Below are 17,790 nucleotides of genomic sequence, written 5' to 3' on the forward strand. Positions count from 1 at the left end.
AAAAAAAACAAATCTTCTTTTGAGCTGCTGTGCTCAAAATACACCATGCAGGTGTATCAGCTTCAGGTTCTGAGAACAAATCTGTTAGACAATTTAAACACTGAAGAGTTAATGAGGAATGCCATTTGCTCAGTTCCTTAACAGTGTAAGTCCATGGCAGTTTCAAGAGGACAGTAGTATTTTTAAGAGATCTTGACATATCACATTCAAACCATATCCTTAGCTATGAGCACATATCCTACAATTCCTTTTATTGCACTGTGGAGACCACAGCTGATATTAAGCTTTCCCTTGTATCACAGCCAGCACCAGTAATGAGTTTTGAGACTGAGATACAATAATTAGTCTCTGAGTACAGCTTCTTACCTCACCAAGGGTACAGGCTACATTATGTTATATTGCTCACCCTGAAATACCAGTCTTGCAAACAAGGCAAATGAACAAAGTCACAGTCACTCTCTTCACTCAGAAAAGTATTTTCAACTTGCTCATCCCGTTGTGCAGATCCTGTTCTGCAAGATACAAATCTAACATTCCAAGGCTCTTCATTTCTCTATTTTTTTAAAAGTACTAGGTCATTTGTAACCTCATGATGATCAGCAGCTGCTTCTTCATGACAAAAAGAAACTTGGCATTTCTCAAAGTTACCTCCAGGGAGGATTTTCTGTTTTCTTTTTTCTAGTTTGGTTTTCCCAGTTAGAAAATCTACCCTTTTTGAAAGCTTCAGTAGTGCATTTGGTCGATAGTGTCCACCTAAGAACTAGAAACAAAGTCCATCAGGTCTAAGTTCAAAATGGACAGCATTGAAACCCAGCTAGTATGAGCAGGGGTGGGGGGAAGCCCTCATAACCAAATTTTATACAGAGAGGAAAGGCTTGTGTATCAGAAATGCCAAGTGATCACTGTCTGGAATTGGTTCTTTTTCCTAAACAAGGGTGGAGAGACTACAGTGGAGGAGTAAGTTATCTAGTTACTTCTAGCAGCATTGTCTCCTCTTCTTTAAGGGTCCATGTTTTTGAACTCCTGCCTTTAAAATTTATTTTTTCCTTCAGTGACTAATCAGTATGGATAAAGTTGGACATCAGAATTAAAATCATACTGTTCTCTGTCAAACATTTTCTGTCATCTTGGTTGTGTACACTCGCAGTACTTCTCCAACCTTGCCCCCTGGGCTTGCACTCCAGAGGACCTAGCACCTCCCCTCTGCTGTTCATTCACTCCTCGCTTTACAGAGTTGGTGCATCGGTGTCAGCAGTTGCTTAAATCATTCAGACATCCTGCTGGCTGGAGTGCCACCTCCTGAGAGCCTTCAGAGCTCCTTCAGGAAGAGGAGAGGAAGGGACACCAGGACACCCCGGGACCTAGTGTGGGTGCAGTGGCAGCCCCCTGAACCTGAGTGGCAATGAAAAGGGGTGAGAAGTCTTCATGTACTGCAGATTAGAGGGAAAAGGGAAGAATTAAAACCCTAAGAAGAGTAAGGAATATTTCATGCACTGTGTTTCAGGTAACAGAGATGACTATGGCGGTAAAAAAATAAAAAGAAAATATGTATATAATTTAAAAAAAAACCCACATGCTGAGATTCCTGCTAGCATTGCAGCCACATTCATGCTGCTGAGCCCCATTGCCTTCCTGCCTTCTCCCTCCTGCAAGCTGTGTACCCTCTTACAAACTCGAGGCAAGTTGCTGTGGAAACCATCAGCGTAGCTACAGAAATGGGGAGGAATTATAGATTTCATCCACATATACATAATTTTCTTTATTCAAAAAAAGAGAAATGACACAAAATGGCAGGCCGTGTTACTGAGACACTTTCACCCTGAGGGAGAAAGGACCCTGTGCAGAAGGGCTCTCAGCTGATCATCAGCCCTTCAAGCCAAGGTCACCCTGAGGAAAAGTCCATCAGCAAACTCTGTCCCTCTTCAGCTGAGAATGGTTAGTGCAAGATGCCCATCAATGACTTTCATTAGTTTCTATTTTGTTGAACTCATGTAATCTGCCAATAGAAGAGACACACTGTTCCTTCACTCTAGTTCTGCATCTAGTTCTCACACATTGACATAGCATTTGGAATTTATTCCTGTTTGTAAGATGTTTGGGGATCATTTCAACCCCTGTAGCTCTCTCAGAATACACTGGACATAGATGTATCTGCCTCAAAACTTAGCTATCTGAAAAGAAAGTGTCAATGCAGAAAAAGGAAACAAGATAGTAAAAAGAGCAATGTACGACATGGGCTTTCATGTACAAGGTACATGATTAGCTCCAGCCTTTACATTTTCTCCCATCCCTTTGTGAGATTAAATATGCCCATATTGTTCAATAAATTTGGTGAAAGAAGGTGAAAATCGGACTGTGTGCGTAGAGAAAGAAAGCTGTAGAAGGAGAGAAAGAGGAGGTAGGGGAGTCTACTAATTGTTCCTGGGTTTTATTTCACTTCTTTAAAATTAAAATACATGTAACATGCTGAGCAACCACTTCTTCAGAAATCCTCTTGCAGCTCAAAGCTTTCTAATGGCTGCGTATAGAAGGATGGAATAAACTGGAAGATTCAAACCACATTATTCTGCAATTCTTCACGTTGCATTAAGTGAGTCCTATATAGGGAAGTTGGGACAACCTGACCAGAACCTTTGTCATTTTTTTCTTTTTTTTTTTTCTTCAAACTGACAAAAATGCCTCCTAACCAGCTGAACTGTATTTTTCATATCTAATTTAGCTTCATCTTAATACTCTCTACCATGTTGTTCTTTTTAGCACTCTCTCTGTCCTGCTCCATCGAACAAAAATAAAGGAATTACAAGGTAAATTGCATTTCATGACACAACTTTCAGAGCTATAAAAACTAGGCAATCATTGCAAGTTTAGGACTGAGAAAAAAAAAGTCTTCCCTTTCTAGGCCCCAATCCACTAAACACTTATCTAGTCATAAGCACATGAGTAATTTAAGTGAGATCTTGGATTCAAGCCAATAGATAAATGTTAAATATGTGCCTGGCCCAGCCAATGCATACAATCTGTTGCTAAATGTGACATTTACATATATATATATATATATCTTTTGAATTTTGGGAGATTAGAAAAGCTGTTTATAAATCAGAACATAAGGCTAAAATCGTGATTAAAATTGTTCTAGAAGTCTCTCTAGTGATACTGCGAAGCATTGTATAATTTTGTTTGCAAAAGGCTTGGAAAAAACAAAGATTGGTGCAACTTACGTTTAGCTCATTTTCAACTAGATATGGCATGTAGACAAGCTATGAAGAGTAAAATAAACAGGTTCTATGCACAATTCAAAACTTCAAGACAACTAAACTCCATGGAGTGTTTTCAATACTACCTGTTTCAGTGGCATTGAAAGACAGCTGTGAGTTAAAATTACAGTTTAATTGGCATTAATGCATTTTTCCAAAAATCACAGAAGGAGAACAGCATCTTGTCTTTTTTTTTTTTTAACTGAAAGTCAAGGGGCTAAAAAAAAAAAAGCATGTTTGACTCTCCAAGGAAAATAATTGTTTCAGTTTGACAGGAAAATTGAACTAACTGCATTGAAGGATGAGTGCATTTAATGTCTCCAAACTCAAGTTTTTGCAGGCTTAACTGTCAGATAATAAAATAAAGTTCAACTTTTTGTGGCTTAGATAGCATATTCATATTTTCATTAAGTATGGTTTATGAAAGCCAGGCAAAGCTAGAGATAAACAAACAGAGATGCCCTAACACTACCACAACATTTAAAGAGAAGGAACTAACCCTGTGTCCTTCTCATATATCTACAACCTGATCCTGTGATAAATTTGCCTCAATGGGACTACTGACTTAATCTACCACACTCTCATGAATTCGAAGTGGCACCCCTAAAGCTTTCGTTCAAATCTTACTGATGTCAACAGTCCTTGCACTGAACTTGAACAGGCCTTAAGCTAGGTCTTTAAGGGACTTTATGCTCATTATTACTACAGTTGGCCTTTACATATCTCATCCTACAGGAAATCCACTTACACACTGGAGCTCCCTAAGCGTTCACAGTCAGATCAGGCAATACACAGCAGATGGGAGGGAAACACTAGCAAAAGCATTTGAGGAGAAGGGAATGCTTACTCTGGTCCACTGGTAGGGAGCGCCCACACTTTACAATTCCTAACTCAGTAATCTCTGCTAATGTTAGCCACACAATTAACATTTTTCAAAATCAGCATGGTGCCGCACACTTTATTCAAAAGAAGACTGTAGCACCGTTACTCCTGATCCAGCAGCCCAGTGGTAAGAGTTTCCCCCTCATCCCACCAGTAGGAGATACAGCATCCAATTCCCCATGTTGCTTGTAAAATTTCAAATGTGTCTTTCCTCCTGTCCAATGCTTTTCACTGCTTGTGAACCTAACCATCCTCCCTTGTGCCAAAGGGAATAGACATTGATTTAGGGTAACTTTAGTTTCTTACGGCTTCTCCATACAGAGCTTCATAGCCTTGTACAGCCAGAGATTGGAGGCAGAAGGGTCCTGAAGGTGTCACTGGAAGAGAGACAGGGACATCCATTGCCCCGTGTAGGTGAAACCTCTGATAACCAGCCTGTGAAATCATGTCCCTCCTCTTGCTGGGGTTTTAAGTATTCTAGGAAAACAAGACTACCTCACTGGTAGGGACTGACACCAACCTAATCTCACAGAATGATGTATAGCCCAAGTAATGTACAGCCCATTGGTTATAGCACTTACCCTGGTGTCGTACATTTGCATCTCCTGAGACAGAGAAGGGCTTAAAGTCAGGTCTTGCATATTGTATGGAGGTTTTACGCTGTAATGCAGCATTTTCCTGGAGAAAGGTGACAATATTGCTTGTTCTTTCAAAATAGGATCATTGCTTTTTGAAGAACCAAATAAATGACTTGGACACGCCTCTTGAATCAAAACCTTAAGGAAATACATACGCTGAAGCATTTTGTTAGTACTTCCAATCAGTTCATGGGGACAAAACACTGAGGAGTCAAACCTTTAGGTAGCTCTGGGCCTACTCAGAAACTGAAACAGAAACTTGGGAGTCCAAGAAACATAAGCACCTGTGGGAAATAAGAATTCCTATAATCAGGCAATATGTCAAATTCTTGTTTTTTTAAATCATGACAGCTTTGCATATAGATGTGTAAATGGGAAGCTCAAGAGGACTTGGATACTCAAATACTTTCTGTGATATTATTCTTTCTCTTACAGTTATTAGTAGAATGAGACTTTCATTAATTTGATGAACGTTCTCCTCAGTATGGACATAAAAGATCTTATTTTCATAGTATCAAGGCTGCTATATCTCATGATGTTCTAAACAAAACAACCAACTCATTTCAGAAGCTCAGAAAAAGTCTAACTTTCCACACTCCCATTGTTGCCCTTGACCCTGTTTCCTGATAGTAGAAGATATGAAGTAGAAGACAGAAGAAATGAATCAATTTAAGCTCCCCTCTACCCCACTCCCAAATTACCAAAATTCTTGAAGTTCATTAAACTAAGAATATTCAGGCCAATTTCTAACCCAAAATTTATAATTTCATAAGACTATCAGAGAGCAAATATTTGTCATTTGTCTGTTGCTGAGAGCTACCCAACATCATTATTATCTAATGGACCAAGACCTTAAAGAAATGCACACAGTGAAGCTAATTGCCATTAGCATCTGGAAACAGTGGTGATGAGAACATCAGAAATCTTAGTACATATATTACATAGTTAGAGAATGATAATGGTTTGTATCTAAGTTTGTATCATGTAATTCACGACAATTTCAGCTGGGAACAACAGAAAAAGTCACTGAACCGCTCAGTAGTCTTCTAAGGCAAAGAAAAGCATGCATGCCTTAAATGAGGAAATGCAGAGAGGTTGCACTGATGTTATTCATTCCATGCTTTGTTTATATTCACCCATCATCCAGAGGTAAACTAGCCTTCCTTATGAATATTCAGCATACAGGTTTGTCTCTCTTCCTCCATTCCTGATGCTGATGCCTAGCTTCCTGATTACCAGGAACACCTACTTTCGAGCACTGTTCTGAAATCAAATCCACCAAAGGAACTAACCAACATAAGAAGACTTGAAGGACAACAGATGAGAGAGATAACTGGAGAAGGTCAAAAGGTTGAGATTTTCTTCTCCTGGTCCTGTGGCCAGTGGGAAGTTGACAAATAGGTACTGTAACTTGGTTGTGCCTCACATGTGGAGGATATAAATAGGAGACAAGGGGGAAAGACCTGAGCAAGAGGTCTTTAAGGAAGAAGTAGATGAAGTGCAGTCAGACAGGTTCAATGTTCATGTGCTCCAGGATCCTCCTCTCGTCAAAAAGTATCACAAGTCTGAGGACCTCATGAAACACACTACAAATACATTTGTGCTCAATGCTCCATGAAGGATTTTCCAGTTTATATCCCCAGCATAGAACGGGATTAGCTCAAGGTACAAGCTGGGCCACCATGTTTCTTCATCCTCCTGTAACATTAAGATATCCTGCCAAGACATTAAAAAAAAAAGGTAATGGGGCTAGCAGAGCATGAGTATGTGATGGAGGTGCTATTTGAGGGTTTTCCACAAGACTGTCATGCAGCCTACAAAAATGGTGTGCAGGAGTGGAGCTGAGGAGAGAGAAGCTCACAGATCAAAGGCTTAGGCAGAAGGTCTGTGTTCTGGGTTCAGCTGGGATGGAGTTAATTTTCACAGGAAGCTGGGAGGGGGCACAGCCAGGACAGCTGACCCAAACTAGTTAAGGGGATATTCCATACCATATGACGTCATGGTCAGTATATAAGTGGGGAGCGGGCTGGGTGGTCGGGGTGATATCGCCGAAGGGGAAGTGGCAGAGCGTCAGGTTCCTGGTGGTGAGCAATTGCATTGTGCATCACTTGTTTTGTAGGTTCTTTTATTAGTACTATTGTTATTATTGTAACTTCTTTCCTTGTGCTCTCCCAGTAAACTGTCCTTATCTCAACCCACGAGGTTCTACCTTCTTTTTTCTTCTCCTTTCTGATCCTCCTCCCCATCCCACCAGAGGGGGAGGAGAGGAGTGGGGGGGAGGAATGAGTGAGCGAGCGGCCTCATGGTGCTTTGTTGCTGGCTGGGCTTAAACCATGACAGTCCTTTGTGGTACCCAACGTGGGGCACGAGGAATAATTTAAGATAAGGGTAGTAATTGGGAGAGGTAATGGGCAACACATGGACTGAACCATGTTAGTAGAATACTCATGGGAATTTCGTTTGTTGTAATTGTGGTGGACTGACAAGGGGTGGATTGTGTAAATTGTCCGCTTCTGATTGGTATTGTGATTATGTTATTTTAATTTTGTTGTGGGGAAGTCTTTTTTGTTGATGTGAGCGAAGTTTGTGATTTTAATGATTATTCTTAAATATGTGACTCACAGAAGCAAGGGCTGGAATGTTTTGGGTTTGTGTGGTGGGGTTCTGGTAGCAGGGCAGGGGGCTACAGGGGTGGCTCCTGTAAGAAGCTGCTAGAAGCTTCCCTGGCTCCAAGTCAGACTTGCGTCTGGCCAAGGCCGAGCCCATCAACAACGGTGGTAGCACCTCTGGGAGAACAGATTTAAGGGGAACCTGCAGTGGAGGAGGGGACTGGAATGTGAGAGGAACCGCTCTGCAGACACCAAGGTCAGTGAAGGAGGGGGAGGAGGTGCGCCGGAGGAGGGGATGCCCCTGCAGCCCGTGGTGAGACGGCAGGCTGTCCCCCCCCAGCCCAGGGACGTGAACAGGGGAGCAGATGCCCACATGCAGCCCGGGGAGGAGCCCACGCCGGAGCAGGTGGATGCTCCCAAAGATGGCTGTGACTCCATGGGAAAGCCCACGCTGGAGCAGTCTGTGATTGAAGGACTGCAGCCCATGGGAAGGACTCACGCTGGAGAAGTTCATGGAGGACTGTCTCCCATAGGATGGACCCCATGCTGGAGCAGGGGAAGAGTGAGGAGTCCTCTCCTTGAGGAGGAAGGAGCGGCAGAGACAACGTGTGATGAACTGATGTCAATCCCCATTCCCCATCCCCTCGTGTCACTGGTGGGGAGGAGGTAGAGAAAATCAGTAGTGGAGTTGAGCCTGGGAAGGAGGGAGGGGTGTTGTCCCAGTTCTTCATACTGATCATTGCAAACCTATGCCATAGGACCTACCAAGCACTATGATGAATGGGATATGAAAAGATGGGGTACATATCATCTCCAGATCTCTAGAAGGACTGCTGTCTTTTCCTAGAGATAAGTGATATATTTCTTGGTACATCTGTTCTTCTTCAAGGCATCGGCATGCATGTCACGGTCCATGAATACATATCCCAAAGAACATGGACACACAACTGGACAAAGGCACACCAAGCCTGATGCACTTCCAGCATCTGGAGCTCATGCTACTTCTGGTATTTGCTGCATGAGTTGTCAGGGAAGATTAGAGAGGTACCTCTGAGAGAGATGTCCTAATATCACATCTCACCACTGGATGGTCCCGTACAAAGTTTTTCCAAAAGACTCTGCTGTTTGTGTTCCCTGCATCCCACCACCTTTGTTCTAAGATAAAAGCATACCTCTCTTCTAGACAGGGGAAACAGGACTCCCAAAGGTTCACTACAAAGCCCAAGCCCTTGACATTGACCCTGCTGAAAAGCCAGTAGGTCAGCCTCACTGCAGATAAGGGACAGCCTCTTGTCACAGACAGGAGGTTGAAGAAATTTCAATTGATTGTTTTCACCTCTCCCCCTCATGAAAGATGGTTTTAGAATTGCTAGATATTGCCAGTGCACCCTCCTTGCAAGATTTGCAGATATATATAAATTCATGTTTATACATGAATACATGTGTCATTCAAAGACAAGTTTCTCCTCAAACACCCATTTGCACAACTCTTTTCTGAAGGAACAAGGAAAAGATACACATATTGTCAAATTGAAATGGTTTCTAGCAAAATGTTTGTCCCTACAGTTCTTCACACATTTCCAAAGGCAACAAGCCCTCCATCCTCCAGCAAGGCTGTACTTGTTCTCAGATTTCTTCCAGGAACTCCACACACATCTAAACCACACTACTGTGGAGGTAGACAGCATCACGCTAGCTCCAAAAAAACATCTAGTGTGTGTTCAGCATAAGTTCTTGCTCAGCACAAGCTACCCACAGGAGTCTTTATGCAATGATTTTGACCACTTATGGCCTGCATTGAGCTCCCCACTGTCCTGGATATGCTGCATACAGGTTGGCAAATTTCATCACAGCTCATACAAGCTCCAAGCTCTCCAGCTGTGAGAAAAGTGAGCAAAGGAGAAAACGTTTATAATGACCAGTGATGCCCAAACTATTCAGCTGGAAAGGAAACATAGTTCACCGTTAGTGGTGTTGGTGGCTGAGCTTCCTGATCCTGAGCTTCATGTCCACAATCGGTGTGCACAAAATGGAGCACAGTCCAGTGGTGTGTTAAATTTACCCCTTTCCGAATGTGTCCAACTGGCAGTGCCACGTCTTCAGGGTGTGTCTCCTGTCAGTTTAAGTCCCCATCTGCTCATCACCAAGGAAATTCATGAGGTTCACCTCAGACTGTCTGCTGTGGCAAGCAGCAAGGATTTATGTACATAATGTATAATACACGTACTATGAATCTGATGTGAAAGTGACTAGGAAATGCCTTTTGCCATCACAGCAGTTCATCGGTCCTGTAGCAAGAAGAGGCACCTTCAAGAGTGATCCAGGTGAGAGTCTTCTTCATAGACTACAGCTCCAACCAAGCATCCTGATGTGAAGCGTTGGAAAGATTTAATACTTTAAAGTTCCACATCTGAAATTTTTCTCTGCTAGCACTTCAAAGTCAATTTTGCTCTAACCCCAAAGGAAATCTCATTTACTGTGTTGAAACCACCAAATATTATCACAGAACCAATTTGTCAGAGCTTACAGACAGCTGGCATTTCTACTCACTGATTTGTTTTCAAGTAAGAACTACCAATAGACACTGGGAGGAAAAAAAAAAAAAAAGGAAAAAAAAACACCAACAATTTTAACAGGGAAAAATGTGTAATTATGAAGCCTTCTTCACACAGGCAATGTTTGTCAGCAACATGAGACACCGGAATTGATAGCTTATTATGTGGTGAACTGCTGTATTCTTTTGGAAAACCATCCTTGACATAAAAAAACCCAAACTTGACAGTTCAAAATAAATGTACTTAAGTGCTTCTGGCGGTCACCTGTAGGGAAAATTCAGACTCAAAAGCCTCACTGATGACTTGCAAGTTTTGCTCAGCTAGCCAGCTTTAAAGAAACTTTTCCACAGCTTCAGCAGTTTTTGCAAGTTCATGGCAACGAACAACAGATTTTCTGTGACTAAAATAGCAAAGCTATCTGTTCCTGTATATTCAGTTTATGGCATATCATAAAATTTGACAGGTTTCAACACAGCCCACATGATCGAACAAATGAGTCTTGCCTGCAAATTTTGAGCAAATCCTACATCCTTCCATGAGATTTCCTATTTCAGCTGGGGGTTTGCCCAAAGAACTGCTGAATTTGGCCTATGAAGGAACATTTGGCCTATGAAGGGTTTTATCTCGGCTCACAGGTTTAATCATTAAAGAATTTTTTTTTTATTATTTTTGTTCCAAAAACATGTATTATTTCAAACCTCTTAAAGAGAACAATAACAAGCTGAGTCCCCAAAATTTCATTTTACTTCAGTATATATTTAAAATACTGGGGAGCTATGTGTTTACAGTGATTAAGGACAAGCATTTCCCTCTCTTAAAGAGATCTTCTCCCTGCACTTTTAGTGGTCAGACACATCAAAAGCCCAGTGCCTTTGAGATATTTTCTTACGTCATAAGGTGGAGCTCAGTGACTACAAATAAACACCTCCATTCATGCAGGTTACGTGAGAATTTTGCACCTAAACAATGACCAGCTGGAGCAAGGCCCTCAATATGGGGATCAAAAGTTGCTCCTGACAAAGCTTTTGGGTTTGTTTTGATTTAAAGCAATTGGACTTACCCATGCAGCTCAGTTACTGCATCAGCCAGATGTGCTGATTCCACTAATACACACAGATTGTGTGTATCATTATGCTAGTTATTTATTTTGGGTTACTAGTTTGAGATTGGCTTGGTTAGATAAACCAGATATCTCTAGTTTGAGATATGTTTGTAAAGCCTAGAGACTGGACATTTCCTTGTGTCAGTATTCCTTTTTTGCCCTCAGAAAAGACTATTTCACATAAACCGTGGAAGTTGCTCGTCTTAATATTAATCATAACAAAATATCTCATTCTCACTTAAAGAATACTGTTTCTCTTAAGGCTTACCTGACGTGATTCAATTTCATGTCCTGTCCTTTCTGTAAGCCCTATTTCTCCCCAATTTTAAAACATTTCCTCAGTAGAGCTTTAAGAGGAAAAGAGAGCACAATCTTTAGAAATCCCAGTCATTCTGGATTGCTGTGTTTTGCACAGTGATGATAATCACTCAAAGTTAATAGAAGCAGTATTTCCACAGCTGGGGTAAGTTCTCATAGCCCATAGAAGTCTCTATTTACAATCTCTTTCTAAAAGCTTATTTTAATGGTAGCTGGTTCTTTTCTTGACCACTAGATTGTTTTCACAAGATGAAAAAAAAATTCCACCACTTTTGTTACCAAGACTGAAAAAATTTGTTTTAAAAAAGAGAACATGAATGTTACACATCCATCTCCAACTGAATTTCAATGAGAATTAGGTCCATAATATCTCCCATAGATCCAGGCATGAGTTACTATAGTTCAGTACTGCTGATCTTAACCAATACCACCTATATGAACTTCCAACAAACGGCAGCTGCTCTTCTATGACACTTTTAATCTTGAGTATTTATTGCTACCTTCTGTTCACTGCATTTTTTATTTTTTCCTTCATCTTCTGACAAAAAAATGCCATAATTTTTTTGGTATTTGCTACTTAAATGCTTTTTTTTCTTTTTCTTTTTAACAGTGTGTCTTTTTTACACAAATAGCACAGACTAAGCTTATTTTTACACTATCATGCCCTGTTCATCTTTTGTCTTAAAATAAATATCCTGAGCAGAAAAACTTATTCATTTTCTTTGTTCTTAGCTTGGGAGGAAGACTTTGTTGCAGACAGCCTGAAATCGGGTAGGTATCAACACTCCCAGCAGACATTAATATATATCTCCTCAAACAGTTATCATCTTGTCTGAAAACAACTACTACCTCCAAAGGTGTCAAAAAGGGAATAGCTGTTTGACAGATGCTGATAAAATTTGTGGTTTACTAATTGGTTTTAAACATTGCATTCTTTTAGTCTTCTTGCTGCCCACAATGTGTTTCTGCAGTATTAGCCTAAGAGGCTAGAACAGCTTGCCCTTCAGCAAACTCATTGAATATTAAAAGCTGTGCATTAAAAAGATTTCATCTCTTTAGTCTTTACCTGCTTTTATTGAAAAAGGTTATAAAGAAAGAAGCTTTGGTAAAATAGGTGAATTATTCTAAGGGTAAGGGGAAAGAGCAATGGCTTAAGGAAGATAAAGGTGTTATTAGGCAATAGCAGGAAAAGGAAAATAAGTAGAAGGAGGGAGGAGACTTCAAACAAACTAATTTCAATACTTGAACTAATATGGTCAATAAGGCTCCAAAGGTGATTCAGACTACCTCAATGCAAACCACCTAGACTCCTAACTTGTGTCTCATTTAGAAGACTACACAGAAACTTAGCAAAATATTTCTTTACAAGTATTTATTTTAAAACTGTGTACAACTAATCTTTTTCTGCAGTTATATTGAAATATTGAACATTATAGCCAAATGTGTTTCAGGTGGTATAGCAAAATCACACTAAAGATATATGTGGTCTAATAATGTAGTTTTAAATAATTATTTCTGAACTCCTTATAAGTGATACAATCATAAACAATCCCTCACAAAAAAATACCTTCTTTCTGATAAGCAATAGTTTTCCAGACTTCAACCAATTATGGATTCAACTTGCTTCATTTGAAATGAATGACATATTGCACTGTCCCATCTCAGCATGCCGAAAGCAAGGTTAATAAACTATGATCCTGAAACTGCTGAATGGATTTTTATATCAGCAATATTAAGTAAATCTGTCACCTATATCATCTGTATTAGTTGCAGGCTATCTCAGTTGCCCTTGCAATAAAAATGTAGCAGAAAACTTCTTAAGCTTTTAAAAAATGGAAGTACTATTCCAAATCAGAGGAATATACACCTAAAAATTACTGCCCATTACAGATGGGCATGGAGGTTCTCTCTGCATTTGAACAAAATATAAAAGGATTTGCTTGTTCAACAGATCTGCAATATACTTATATTCCTTCAATCCCTACCCAGCAGTTTGGGCTAAGGATCTGGGATTACAGCATGGGAAGGGATTAGACAATGGCAATCTTTAATTACCCATAGCAGTAGCAACTCTTCTTCTTTTCCTGAAACATGGAGAGCAGTAGTTAGAAGAGAAGGAATGCCCAAACACCCTTAGGAAGTGGAGGTCCCGAAGGGAAAAGAGAAAGACTATATTAAGGAGGAGGTGTTCCTCTTGGAAGATTAGACCTTACTATTAATGTCAAGTAAACCATCCACCTTGTAAGAGAGAAACCAGTGGAAGTCAAAAAGGCTTGAGAAAAAGATAGGAGAAGGAGAGCAAGGAAGATGAATTCCTGATGGGAAACAAGTCAGCCAGGTTTAAAACACAGTAGCAGTTGAAGTTTTTTCTAAAATAAGTGAGAAGTAGGACGGACTGAGAGTTAATGGAAGTGGATCTAAAGCATGTGGTTCCTCTGCCTTTAGCAGTAATGTCATGTGATCCTTACAAGATCTCTTGAACTTCAGCAAAACATTTTTTTTTCTGCAGTTGTAGAAGATCATTTGACAGAACATGCTGACCCCTTCCAGGCACAAGAAACTACTAGATTTTGAGGTGGAAAGCCATATCAGTTTCATGTCATTTAATGCTATCCCAGTATTAGCAAATAAGATGTTCAATTCACAAAAGATCTGTTCTTAAATAATTAAATATTAAGGATGTTTCTACAGATGAGGTTTTTTTCATTCAAAGTTAATTAGCAGTGTACAACAGGCTTTACACTGGAATGCAAGAAAATTAAGAATTTCTACTTAATAACAGAATACAAAGGAGGAAGAAAACTGAAAGATTTTCAACTGATATAAAACATAAACTGTTAGATTTTTTTAACAGCTTTTAATAGTTTTCCTAATAATTTTATGACCCATTGAGTAGCCCCTTCACTACCAGAATTCCTTTAATCATTTCCCATGCAGAGAATTAAGGATTATCTTCCAAGTATTTTCCTTCAGTTTTCATATTTCAATAAAAAGGTATCTCAACATCATGTTATGTTGTCTCAGTTGTTTTGGGTTTTGGTTTTTTTTTTCATTTTAGCAGCATTTAATTTTATATCTGTACAACATATCAAGACATTCCTCTTCTGATGACCAAAATTACTTTTCTTCTGACAACACTACCTAAGAATTTTAGGTTTGGTTTGTTGGGGTTTTCCACAGCTTTTAGGGCAACCTTTCATCTCTTTGTGCTTCTGTTTTGTTTCTCTTTTCTTCTGTCATGTCTTTTTACCTTATGAGCACTTTACATTTTAGAAAAGTAGTGTTTAAAATTCACTCAATTAATTTCTTTTTCTGGTATCTTCAGGAACATCTTATAAATCCCTGCTCTCTTTTAAAAAGCACATAAATAACAAGGGAAAAAAAAATCACTTTGCCAAAGGCCAAGGCAGATTTACTGTTTTTATTTCAGTACATTTGCAATACCTCAGATTCTAAAAACATCGGGTCCTTCCTGTTCTGTGGATGAGATGAGCTCATGAATGGAGATCTAATTAGAGCAAATAAAATTGTGTTACCAATATAAACAACAATAGCAGACCCTTCCCACTTTACTAACATCACCAACTTAAAGGACAGCAAGAAAAATGACAAGACAGGCCATATCCATAGGTATCATTTTCTCCATTACACACATAAGCAATTTTTTCCCATTAAGTCCAGGCCTACTCAGAGTGACTTTTGGTTTAATCACGTGTCAATCAGACTGCAACAACTTATTCTGTGGTGTATGATCATCACCAAAAAACCCCCTAAAACTGACACAGTGTTTGTCCTCAAAGAGAATAAGAGCTTTTGTGGGTACCTCACACCTGGCTTTCGCAAGATTGTCCTATTCTCCTGTTCCTACTCCATGTCGCCATAGCTTTAACTTTGAAATGGGTTTTAATCTACAAATTGAGGTCCGTTAGCTCTTGGATTGGATAAACTTCAGGACAATTATAATCCACAGGAAAAAATGCTTCTGAGACAGCCTCTTTAAATCATTGGAAGTAGAAGGTATGCAATGTTAAGCTTTCTCATTGCAGGATTTCTTTGCCAGAAGAAAAACATAGAACATCTGTGGGAAAGATATTTTTTTCTCTCATTTAAAGCATTTGGTAGAATACATCTCTTCAAATTGCTAGGATAACTTTCTGTGCAAAGTTCATCCTTCCAAGTGAATGCTATATAGTTTTTCATTACAGAAATTGATGATATATAACCATTTCTATTAAATGTAATTTCTAAAATTCACTCAGTTCATTTCTAACTCTAGATATTTTCAGGAATTTTTTTTATTCTTGTTATTCAATAAATAATAAGTGAAAGGAAGTAGCTTATCCTCCACATCTTTTTGCTGCAGATAGTTTGCAGCAGGCAGGACTTTTTCTTGGCCATATTTTTCTGCTACATGGCAAGATTATTCTTCCAGTCTCATTCCAGAAACAAGGTCCAAGAGCTTGATACCTTTGAATCAGTTTAAAAAAGGCTTGTCTCTGCTTCTGCATCAGATTTGGGATTACTTCAGACAATAAAACACAGTAGATTTTGGTCTTGGGCCTAAACTATTAATTTATCTCACAGTAATAGTTAATTGTTTGGTTCCTTCGGAGTTTAAGAGCCTCCTTTAAATATCTCACTCCAAAAGCAGGGAGGTTATAGACACAACTTCTATCTATCTGGACTGCTTTTTTTGTTATATTCAATATGACTTTTGAAATAAGGGAGTCTAAATTTGTTTTTTTAACACAATTTCACCAAGATGGTATTAAATGAAAAGGATGTCATTGATTTTTCTTACCAGGCTTGGTGTCTCAAAGTGACAAAATCCTGCAACTTCCAACATCCTCAGCTGCTCAGCAGACACTCAACTGCATCTGGAGGCAGGCCTAAGCCTGAAAACTTGGATAATCACAATATTTATGAAATACATCAGAAATTCAGTTTTTCATTCCTGATCTGTGACACCCTACATGTCAGGACCCAGTTTATCAGAGGTTGCGACATTCACTGGTGTAAAGTTAGCCCCCATCTTTATTACTCTGCAAAAGAGTTTTTATTTATTTACATCAGACTACAGTATTAAATGGCTTATTGTCCCTCCAGTAATTCAGTCTCTTGAAGAGAATACACAAAATCTGTTTCTCACATAGTGTGATAAATCCTGTCTGTTTGTCATCCCTGATATATATATTTAATTGTAGCCGACAGTGTGTGGGTAGGTCTGAACAGCTCCAAGTAGGAGGACAGAAAAGGCAGTGACAAAACCTGTGGGATCAATACTGAGCCACAAAGCTGCTTCCGGGCTTCCACCACCCCTCAGCCCCTTCTTTTCTTTACAGCAGTCTCCTGGAACTGTTGTGATCCTGATAGTCTGCTCCTCACACCTACCCCAAGAGAGACGGACAGCCAGCTGTGGTTGCTCTCAGCATATCAAGAATACCCTAACATAAACACTGTCTTTCATTCATGATGGTATTAAACTGTGAAGCAGATAAAAATAAAAATAGAAATATAGCCATAAAGCAAGTTTTGTTTCTCTGTGAAAATTTAAGAGGCAAACCTTTGTACATAGAGGGTTTTGGATTGGTTAAACTTAAAAACCAAAAACAATAGTTTAGCAAACCTATTAATGCCTTTACTGCCCAAAGGAGCTGGGACTTGCTCCTAGGGACCTGCCACGTTCATTCCCGTCATCACATGTAGAACATAATTATGTTGGTGCCCACACGATCCCATGTTCTTAGAGCAGCTACAGTCTCTGCAGCTCTCTCATTAACGCATTTTGAGGAAGGAAACGACCTTGGAGCCAACCAGACTGCATAATAGAGCCCATATAATGCAAGGGTATATAAAAAATTATGACAAACTGGAATGGGTATTGTTCGCTACTGTGTTGCTTGGACAATTCCTCTACCTCAAAGCATTTTTGTTTGGGATAGCGTAATCTTTAGGGGAGAATGTGTTAAGTACCAATCGCAACAGTATATGACGACTGAAACAATCGTTAAAATTATTGTAGATAAGTTTTGGGGAACAGACTAATAATCTGTTTCAAGATCCAATTATCAAAAGAAAATTATTCTAATCCCTCTTTGTCATGCACTTCTCTACTGACTTGTTGGAAAATGGCAGTCTAATTTGTTAACAGCTTTGAAAAAGCTCTTGCTTATCATGTTCTGTCTTTGCTCTATGTAAATTGTTAAATAGTTACAGACAAATAACCCATTTCAACTGGAGTTATCTATATAAATTTATAGTTACAGTGAGTAATCGTAGCAGAAATGCAACTGCTTTTTGAGTGAGTCCAAAGCTTGGAAACTTGCAAGGTGATGATTTTTTGTGAAATACATCAGAAATTGAGTGTTGTTGTTATTTAACCGTGACACTCTGCATTTCTATACCAAGCATGCCAGGATCTATTTATTTGAT

This window comes from Haliaeetus leucocephalus, unplaced genomic scaffold, assembly GCF_000737465.1.
Source record: "Haliaeetus leucocephalus isolate CR32 unplaced genomic scaffold, Haliaeetus_leucocephalus-4.0 Scaffold428, whole genome shotgun sequence".
Taxonomy (NCBI): domain Eukaryota; kingdom Metazoa; phylum Chordata; class Aves; order Accipitriformes; family Accipitridae; genus Haliaeetus; species Haliaeetus leucocephalus.